This window comes from Amblyomma americanum, chromosome 2 (genome assembly GCF_052857255.1).
Source record: "Amblyomma americanum isolate KBUSLIRL-KWMA chromosome 2, ASM5285725v1, whole genome shotgun sequence".
In the NCBI taxonomy this organism is placed as follows: domain Eukaryota; kingdom Metazoa; phylum Arthropoda; class Arachnida; order Ixodida; family Ixodidae; genus Amblyomma; species Amblyomma americanum.
This window is the reverse complement of record NC_135498.1, coordinates 136480704-136491549: the sequence shown is the minus strand read 5'-3', so window position 1 is coordinate 136491549 and position 10846 is coordinate 136480704. Positions and strand designations below refer to the sequence as shown.

General features: G+C 45.5%; 1 pseudogene; it reads right to left on the bottom strand.

Moving 5' to 3' along the window:
* Positions 1 to 7140: 7140 nt before the first annotated feature.
* Positions 7141 to 7279, bottom strand: LOC144122325 (U2 spliceosomal RNA; annotated as a pseudogene).
* Between the last annotated feature and the right edge of the window lie 3567 nt (positions 7280 to 10846).

Below are 10846 nucleotides of genomic sequence, written 5' to 3'. Positions count from 1 at the left end.
CGACCTCTGCACACCAACTACTTGCCAGCGATCTGCCCCTTGCGCTAGAGGATGTGCGTGCGGCCATCCACGTCTTTCTCCGAAAGCACCACCCTGACCTACGCATCGCAGGAGGTGAGCGCATTGTCAACATCACCGGCGGTCGCGCACTTACCCGGTCGCAACGTGCAATGATCCTCCGCGCCCGCATTGGCTGCGTGTGTCCCGGGGAACGAAGGGAACGTCACGAAATCGCGACGTGTGATGTTTGTGACGGATGCGGTGCAGTGGAAACCAGAGCACCTGCTGCTTCACTGTGCTGCGTTCGCCGATGCTCGTCGCGATATGCTTGCGGCCTGTAGAGCGCTGGGCATACTACCAGACTCCCCCAAGACGCTATTGTGGCCGCAGGGCAGTGCGCTCACTCTCGAGCGCACCTTGGTTAGCATCTGTGCGTACCTCGAACAGACGGGCTGGACGTCCCGTCTGTTCTCCGCAAGGTAGTTACACGCACTGACCGAACGCTCCGCGAGTTCTACTTCGGACGCCCCACTCCATTTGTAGTCAACATAGCGCGTAAGTTGTAATTGCTCCATCATGAACTAATTACGCGAACAACCTGGACACACTTGTTATTGTGTAAAACTTTTTGTATATTACATCCATCCCTATCCTCTCTTCCTGTTTCCTCAACTCTTTCATTTCTTTTCTCCAATCTGCCTGTTATGTTTTATTTCCGCTGCCCCAGCTCAGGTGCTTAGTATCGATGGCAGATGCCGGGGTTAGCAAAAATCTTTCCTTCTTTTTTATTATTATTCTAATAAAACCACTTACTACTGCTACAGAACGGCCGCCATCTTGAAATATCGGACGGACAAGAAACGTTCGAATACGAATAGTTATAGTTAACGCTCTTAAAATTGATCAGGCATCTTGCCAATGGCTACAAAATATAAGACCAAGAAAATGATTGAAGTTAAAACATCTTTGTAAGCATATTTCGTAAAATGCCGTTACCGTATGTATTGTTGTTTGTTATGTCGAAATGCTATAGACAAACAAAAGTGGTTGGGGTTTAGAGTAGTTAAACCCTTTAGACCTGTGAAATCCTGTGTTTAGCCTGATTGGCTCATGGTTGTGCTGTGCTGTGTCGTCAGCACGTATGCCGAGGATATTACACTCAGATTAAGCTCTGATCGAGGATACTCTCGTCTGATCTGTTTGCGCCGCAGACCGAATTTAATGAAGACGACGATATGAAACGCACTGTGCGAGAGTGTGTCGCAGTTTAACCAAAGGCCTGATCGGCTGCGGCGATAGCATAGTGCTCTCGTGTAGTGGCCAGCGAAGCTGCTTCGTCCACGCCGCCGCGTTCTCGGATTCCAGGCGCGGCAACATTTTTATATTCATTTATTTATTCTTTCAAAATCAAGGTAAAGGCTTGAGCGATGGTCCGGCTTTTGCAGCTTCTGCCTTGATCGAGAGCTTTAGCTGTAAATGTGCATGTTATGATGGCTGAGAGCGATGGATGTGTTTTCCAATGAGACGGATGGGGTCTATACTTCTTAAGGCACAGCTTACTTTCGACGTTGTCCAGTGCCTGCAAAAATGGCCGCTTCTTTGCGGGGCATCGGTGTGGGCTACGGTTAAAACAGCTCGCAAGCAACCGCGCTAGAAACGATGCGCTGCTTTTTCTAACATTTTTTGTGCACCGTTTTGCCCACGTGGCTCTTACTAATTGATTCTGGGCATTGTGATCAATATAGGCTGGGCGTTCGATAAGTCGATAGTGGAGGGTGTGCGCGGTCAGTGCGTCCTCCATCATTTTACTCAAGTTCATTGTTGTATGTGTTTGAAAACCATAAAGGGGCATCATTAATAGCGCTTTTATGTTTACTACCGCAAAAGGTCAAAACCAGCAAGCGAAAAAAGAGTAAATAGCACTTCCTTTCTGTTGGAGAAAAAAATATATTTGTTGGATAGCTCTAACATATCCTAAATGTTCATTTCCTGGGCACTACCTGGACCCCCACCTCACGTTTTATATTGGGGACGCAGAAGTAAATAGCCTAAACCGTTGCTTCGAATTATTCTGTTCCTACCCGTTTTTTATTTTATCATTAGGAGGAACTGTAAGCTCTAGCTCAGAAGGTTTTTTGGAGATAAAATATACCATGATCCTGTCCTAATAGCTCATATTCTTATATCAGAGGGCCGGGGCTGCATGACACGAAATCTGGCTATCGGTGATGACAAAGACATGGCTGCATGAACCTCTTGTCGTATGAACTTGCTTCTCGATGCTACCGAAAGCCAGCAGCGCAAATAAAATAACCGAGTTATAGCCATTTCTCAGCCTGCTTTATACCACTATGGATCATCTACAAGCGGTAAAGACATATGTTATAGTGTTTACATTCCGCATGCGGTGCAAGCTGCAATCGATATTCGAATGAGTTGCATGCGCTCAGAGCAGAAAACGCTAAGCGCGAACCAAAAATAGCTTTATTCGCATAAATTACCTATTAAGCAGTCAAAGGGCATGATCTCGGCAAAGAGAAAAAAAGATAACGGGACCATCCTACTTCTGATTAGACAATTATGCGAACGAAGTTAGACTTATCCCCGCCGATTATTTTGAAGCATTCACTCTGCTGAATGTGTCTACTATATGCCGAGGTTTCACACACGCGAAAGGATTTTGCCGGAGGGTGAAGGTGGACGGTGGTCGGTAGAGAGTGGCAATAGGTGGTTGAGGAGCATTGTACAGAGGGTGGTTGGGTTGGAGGAAAAGGCGACGGTTGGGTGGCGCTTAGGGGTGGCCAGGTTCCTTTCCCTCTGCGTCCTAGAATCGGATTTCGCCGCCTCTTTTTGTGCCGCAGCTGCTTTTGCTTCTAGTGAGTGGAGGCCTTATGCAGTGTGGTGGAGCTGGTAAGGTATCGGTTGGCGCTTCTGAAGATTCAAGGCAGGCAGGGATGCGGCAAGGCGGTAGATAGAGGGTTGTGAGGTGATGGCCAGCGCCCAATGAAGGCAGTGTGATTGATAGGCTCCTTGCTGCTGGGTGGGGCTTCTGAAAGCGGGGGGGAGGAGGAGGGAAGCTGGGGTGCCTTGACAGAGCTAGTGGCTTCACTTCAAAATACATGATTCCGGAGAGGTGGTATAGAGAAGCCTTGCTTCCACACAAAGGAATATATAGTTTATAATTTCACGTGAAAGAATCATTTGCCTGTTTCGTTGCCAGTTTGAGGCAAATCTACTTGACGTTTTTTTAATTAACCGCTAATTTGGCTACTGCAATCGAAAGCGCAAAAGTAAACTTTCTTACGGTTATGACCATAGGGTTAAATGAAAAAGTGAAACCTTTGTTAGGGCACCAAAATTGATGCTTAACTTGTACTGTTGTTTTTATGACATTAGAAGAGATGTTACTGCGCACCTGGAGTTGTAGGCGCGGAAGTCCGTCCGGAAGAGTTCTTTTTGATTCAGCAATACAGAACAAAGAAAAGAGCGGAGAGGAGCTTGCCTTGGATAGCACTACCTCCGGTGAACAGTATGTAAATATTCCTACTAAATTATCGGTGTTTGGGTTGTGACTTGAAATCCTTGAATCTAGCAGAGATGAAATTAAGGAACTAAAATACTTATCTGGACAAGGCGCTGATAATGCGCTACACGCGTGACCAAACCTAAAACCTGCGGAAACGCAAACTAACCACTGAAGATTCCATGAAAAAGGAGTGACGTGAAGCCTTCTGCTCTCGTAGCAGCTGCACAGGGGGCAGTGAAAATAGGATACCAATGATTCTTCTGTGTTCGTGCCTACACCGCGTTGCAGACACGCAACGGCACAAGACGCATTACGGACGAAACAAAAAGCATTCGTGCGCATTTTCGTAAAGTACAATCCAATTGTTTCTAATTTTCAATATCCTGATCAGCCCGTGGTGCCGCCGTACTTTTAAGCAAGTCAGTGCAGTGATATCGGGGAAACTTTTCGTTACTGTTTAGCTAAGTCGAGTGACATAGTATGGACTCATTTCCGACCTCTTTATGAGGCGTTGTACTGTTTCAGCAATGCAGCAATACATACGGATTCGAAGCCTATCACAAAGTTTATGAAGTCGCCGCGGTGGCTCAGTGGTTAGGGCACTCGGCTGCTGTCCCGGAGTACCCGGGTTCGAACCCGACCGCGGCGGCCGCGTTTCGATGGAGGCGAAACGCAAAGGCGGCCGTGTGCTGTGCGATGTCAGTGTACGTTGAAGATCCTCTGTGGTCTAAATTATTCCGGAGCTCTCCTCTCCAGCACCTCTTTGTTCTTTTAGTTCCTGCTTTATCCCTTCCATTACGGCGCAGTTCAGGTGTCCGCCGGTATGTGAGACAGATACTGCGCCATTTCCTTTCCCAAAAATTATTTTTCATTTCATTTTAACTTCAATGCCAAAACTGGAAAGTCACCTATGGCGTTCGTCATTAGCAAGTCGGTTTGGGACGTTAAACCTTATATACCAAATCATTATCCCATTATACAAAGATGTGCTTGTTTTCTTCTTTATAAACGTTTTTTTTTTGGGGTGAGCACTATATTGTGTACGCTTCATAAAAAAAACTGTTCTGCGTCACACAACACTGATTTACGTGATTTCAAGCCGTCCAAACAGCTCGAAGCACTGTAGTACCATATATCTCGTTCACAATTTAAGTTGTAAAAAAACACTTCATGTTTTATTTTCATTCATTTTAAGCCTTGTTAATGTGATACGCGTCCTCCTAAGGAGTCCCATGCAACACAGTCGTTCAGATACCTGCTCTTTTCTGAGTACCTACCATATCATTGCAGTACGGGCTAGATTGGTACGTACTGTCGCTGAAGGATTCCCTAAGGCCATGAGATGTCTGAGGTTTGAGACAAAGTCGAGCGCAGGATCATTTCTAAATCCGTACTGCATTCCAATTTGTTGCAAGGCAGCCGCACAACTAAAGTTGGTTGACTATGTAAGGTATCTCGTCTTATCTCACGTGCATGTGCAACAACAAAAAAAAACAGCGTGAGAGGTCCGAATGAGCACTTGTGCGGCGTATTTCAGATTACTGTGCAATCAGCAAGCTGAATGCATTTGTGTATGTTCAGGCAACTTGCAATGGAGATCTAAAACAAGTTTTTGTCTTCAGCGAAATGGTTACATTTTACAGGTAAATGTGTCACACAAAGCATTGAAACTTGATTTCGAAAGAGCTTTGTAGTCGTCTGGGAAAAAAATCTGTTTTGTAAACTTGCATTCTTACAACCTTGGAGCCCATATTAGGATACGAAAACTGTAAAATCTGAACTTTATATACATAAATATACCAAAAGATTTCACTCTTGATTAAACCCGGAAAGCTTCAGAATGCTATTTTCGGTGAAAAAAACTCACAAATATTGCTCTTTGAAAGTGTGTTAAATCAAAAACAATTTTATTACGTTCAAGGGAGAATAAAGAGCGTAGGCATATACCTAAAGCGTTTTCTCAAAATTCTTCAAACGCATCAATCCCTGTCACAAAAAATTGCTTTTCATGGCGTTTTTATAGCTTTGTTGTGACATCTTTGGATTTTGTAGGCATCTACGATTTACATTAAAAACAAATTTTCCCGATTCTCTCAGTGCTTCTGCTAAATTACACTAAATTCTTTTTTTGAGGAGTTCTTCGGGAGGAATTCAAAGTGTAGAGGTCAGCTATTTATGTCACTGCTTGAGAGGAAAAAAAATGAAAATCGGTTTTTGGGCCAATGAAATGGCCCAGTATATGTCTCAAATATCGGCAGACAGCTGAACCGCGCCGTAAGAGAGAGGAGCACGTTGATTTTCAGTTCACGTCAGTTCTACCTGTTAGACGCGCGTTTTATTGCCACCTGCAAAGTTGAGACAATTATTGATTTTTGTTATCACTGCTCCTCGTGGTATGTGCTTAAAATTTCGATTTTTTTACAGTTATTTTCTATTCAACGTTTTTTTCTTTAGCTTGATAGCGGAAAAAATATCAGCGGGGCATTAATTGTTGCTCAATTCCTCAGTCATTTCAAGCAATATAAAAAACTCCTTTTTAAATGAATATTTGGCTCCGAACAATTGATAAATCTTGCATGCTCCTTGTTCTATTGGCTTCCAGTGCGGATACAAAACCTGAAACTGTTTCATTTCTCTGTGTAATAGTTAACGGGAACAACCCGCCTCTATGCCGGAAGGCAGATGCATTAACTAACAAACACTATAATTCACATAAAATTCACATAAGAAATTGTTTTAAATATTGCTTTTTGCCTAGGACAGTAAAAGAATAAAATAACTAATATCGAATTTACTGAATCTTCCTTCTTTTATTTCTTGCAGATATCACTTATCTCTGTTTCAAGGTGAAATATCTTTTTTCTTCAATTTTTACTTTCGTACCACTTTGTATTGATTGATGACGTTTCTGTTCTAATTTGAAGCAGTGTATTTTTCCTTCATTTTATTTCTTTTCCTGAAATTATGTTCAGAGAAGTTGTATTTCCATGGTGCTTAAATGCTTTTTGTCTACTGGTTTGTCTGTGAATAAAAAATAAAATAAAAAATTGCTGGCGCCTCCCGCTAACTTCTTCGCTATCAGATGAGGCGCTTTGTGGAACAACACTACGCCAAACGCCTCGAAACGCGCACTCAGGCAACATTACGAATTGACTTAATGACGCAGCATCCGGCCAGCATGTGCAGATCCAGGCACACCAGTTATTATGACAGAGAAGCAAGCAGTAACACAGCACATAAGACATGTTAGTGGAGGGCCATAGACGTAGCCGAGGTTGAGCGTCGTGCCTGAACGCTACACGCATGCGGGTGGCAAGAGCCTCAAACATTAAATGTCGAATAGAGATCAACCGCTTTCAGTGCGGTGAAATCAAATGAATGATATGAAATTAGTTTTTGGGGAACGGAAATGGCGCCGTCTCTCTCACATATCGGCGGACACCTGAACTGTGCCGCAAGAGAAGGGATAAAGGAGGGAGTGTCTGTCTGTCTGTTGTTGCAAGGAAGAAAGAAAAGGAAAGTGCACAGGCCTGCTCACTGGCTCAAGCCGAGCCAGAATCGCTACCACGTGCAGATAGTAGGAGAGTTGAAAGACGGGATAGTAAAGACGAGCTAAAGGCAAGGCCGATCCCGGAGGTAATGCAATACCGGGCCAACCGGTGGCGGGAGTGAAGCATGCTTCAAACTCTCCGCCACATTGCCAAAAATAAGTCCAATTGGACCCGTAACAGATACTTTACGGGGTCCGGAGATTCGCTGTATCGGAGTAAGAGTAGAAATAGGTAGGTTGTTGGAGTGAGAGAAGAAATAGGTACCGCAGTGGAGGCCTCCGGAATATTTTCGTACACCTGGGTAACTTTAACGTGCACTGGCATCGCACAGCACACCTACGACATTTCAGGGGCGGTGTCCTCAAATGCGCTGCTCAGGACGGTCGTCCTGCGACGAGGAATCCCGACGAGTGATGTGTGTGACGGATGCGGTGCAGTGGAAACACTTGAACATCTGCTCCTTCACTGTGCCGCGTTCGCCGATGCTCGTCGCGATATGCTTGCTGCCTATAGGGCGCTGAGCGTACTTACAGACTCCCTCAAGACGCTATTGTGGCCACATGACAGTGCGCGCACTCTTCAGCGCACCTTGGTGAGCCTGGTGCATTCCTCGAACACACAGGCTTGACATCCCGTCTGTTCTCCGTCAGGTAGTTACTCGCAGTGACCAAACGCTCCGCGAGTTCTACCTTGAATGATTAATAACTGGACGCCCGACTCCAGTTGTAGCCAACACAGTGCTGTGCGCGTGTTTTAATTGCTGTGTGCGTTTGTTTTAATTCCTCCAAAATGATCTTATCACGCGTACAACCTGGACACATTTATGATTGTGTAAATAGTTTGTATATACTACCTCTCCCCCTATCCTGTCTTCCTGTCCTCTCACCTCATTCATTTCATTTCTCCATTCAGCCTGCTATCCTTATTTCCGCTGCCTCAGCTCAGGTGCTTCGGTATCGATGGCAGATGCCGGGGCTAGAAAAAATCTTTTCCTTCCTTTTTGCTATTATTTTAATAAACAACCGCTACCACCACCAGTACGGGCGTCCGTGACTTCACAGTACTAGCATCACAAAGGATTCGCTGTAATGCTGGCGAAACCAAAACGCAATCGACGTCCGCACATGAATGGCAGCTGCTGCTGCTACGGCTACTGCTGTCAAGAAGAAGGAAAAAGAAAGTACACGGTCCGGTCCACTGGCTCAAAATGAGCCACAACCGCTGCCACGTGCTGAAAGTAGAAGCGTTGAAAGATAGGAGGACCCGCCGTGGTGGCTCAGTGGTTAGGGCGCTCGGCTACTGATCCGGAGTTGCCGGGTTCGAACCCGACCGCGGCGGCTGCGTTTTTATGGAGGCGAAACGCTAAGGCGCCCGTGTGCTGTGCAATATCAGTGCACGTTAAAGATTCCAGGTGGTCGAAATTACTCCGGAGCCCTCCACTACGGCACCTCTCTCTTCCTTTCTTCTTTCACTCCCTCCTTTATTCCTTCCTTTACGGCGCGGTTCAGGTGTCCAACGATGTTTGAGACAGATACTGCGCCGTTCCCTTTCCCCGAAAACCAATTATTATTATTATTAATAAGATAGGAGAGGAAAGATAACGAAAGACGCGTGCGTGCTAATATGCATAGAAAAGGAACCAGCGAAAATAGACGCAAGACAAGAACAAAGGAGGCACACACCACAACGCTGGTGGTGTGTGCCTCCTTTGTTCTTGTCTTGCGTCTATTTTCGCTGGTTCCTTTTCTATGCAATATGAACCAACTAGCCCAGCAGTTTGCACTCCTGTGCTAATATGTCCCGGGCCGATCCCGGAGGCAGTGCGATACCGGGCCTACCCGTGCCGGAGTGCGTTAAGTACTACGCCATTTTTGCAAAAATAAATTTATTATCTTGGGCCCAAATGGGACCCGTAGCTGATATTAAATCAGAACCAACCCACCACCAGAAGCACTCAAAGCAAAAGCAACAATATCAAAGGGACGAAGTGGACCAGCTGAGCTGATAACCTGCATGAACCCGGTAAACGTCAATACTATTTTTCTGGAGGACATCTCAATGACGGCCGGAGTTAAAGCTCAGTGGTTGTTTTAATTCAAATCAATTAGTTTGGTAAAAAGCAGGCTGCCGACGAGGTGGCTCAACGGTTATGGAGCCCGGCTGCTATACCCGAAGGATGCGGGTTCGAACCCGGCCGAGCAGTTGTATTTCACTGGAGGAGAAATTCCAGAGGCCCGTTTACTGTGCAAAATCAGTGGCTGTTAGAGATCTTCAGGTGGCCGAAATTGCCGGAGCCCTATACTGCTGCATTCCTCATAGCCCGAGTCGCTTTGGGACGTTAAACCCCCATAAGTAATAAACCATAAACCAACTTCGCTTTAACGTTCACTGACATTGGACAGCACACGGGCGCCTTAGCGTGTTGCCTCGATGGAGGCGAAACGCTAAGGCACCAGTGTGCTGAACGATGTCAGTGCAGGTTAAAGATCCCCAGGTGGTCGATATTATTCCGTAGCCCTCAACTACAGCACCTCTTTCTTCCTTTGTTCTCACAGTTCCTCCTTTAGCCATTCCCTTACGGCGCTGTTCAAGTGTCCGCCGATATGTGAGACAGATACTGCGCTATTTCCTTTCGTCAAAAACCAATTTAATTTCACTTAGCAATCAATGTAGTGCATAGGTTCTCATTTCTGTGTGCTGTGTTTGTTTCGCTTGAATTCTGGAATCGACAAGATTGTTCTGTATTTTTTATATGTTGCAACACAAAAGTTTTTTGACAAGTGGAAGGTGTAGGACTGTTTCTCTCTTCCGCCAAGCAGTACTTATACTATCGGGCGTTTCGTTGTGGTAGTGTCATATTTCATGCGTCAAGAGTCTCGTTCAGCAGAAAACCGGGCGTTACCTTAGTGACAAGAAAATCCAGATTGGTCGAGAGGGTCGCGACGTCGCAACCGCATTACTTCAGGCGGGTAATTCAAGAATCCCGCAAAGATCACACAGCAAACAGTGATAACCTCAATACACAATTTCTCACTGAATTATCTTATCGTGACGTCACTCCACCACCATTACGTAGCTCCTCCGAAGCAAGAAAAAGAATTTAGCAGAACTGAAAAATGGTCGAGCCAGGATTCCGACCACTGTTGTTTAGGTCGCGACATAGGCGCGTTAACCCTCGTCAACTGAGGACGTTCGTTTGAATTGGATGAAGGGACACCTTAATTGTGTGTCTTGTGTTGGAAAAAAATATATAATGTTAAAAATTAACTGAAAAGCAACAATGTGCATGTCTGCGAAGTAATATGCAAAGAAGACCCCAGGCTGCTACATGTAACACATTAATGCTAATGCATTATACCCTTAAGGTGTCCCCAGACTTCCTGACAAGCCTTAGCCGCCACCGTCTCAATCTTTATTTGTAGATTTCACGTTCATTGAGACTTCGAACCTGACAACTTTTAAGGTCATCATCCAGTGGCGAAAGAAAAGACTTTTCCATCTGACCTCTCAAAGACCAACAGAGCCGTCTGCTGTAGCCCGAGAAGCCGGTGCAGCAATCAGATTAGAAGACCGAGGATCTGCCTGCTGACGTCCTTTCGTCAATGCCAGTGTTTGCTCCCCGCAGCAGTTCCATGGCCCAGTCATTTAAGAATTATTCCTTATTTCCCCTGCATTCCACACTTTTTGTCTGCGCTCTTGTTGTAGCTATAGACGGCACTGGTGTCCGAGCTAGAGTTTCGGGAAAAGGTTCATGGCTCCTGCCAGCGAG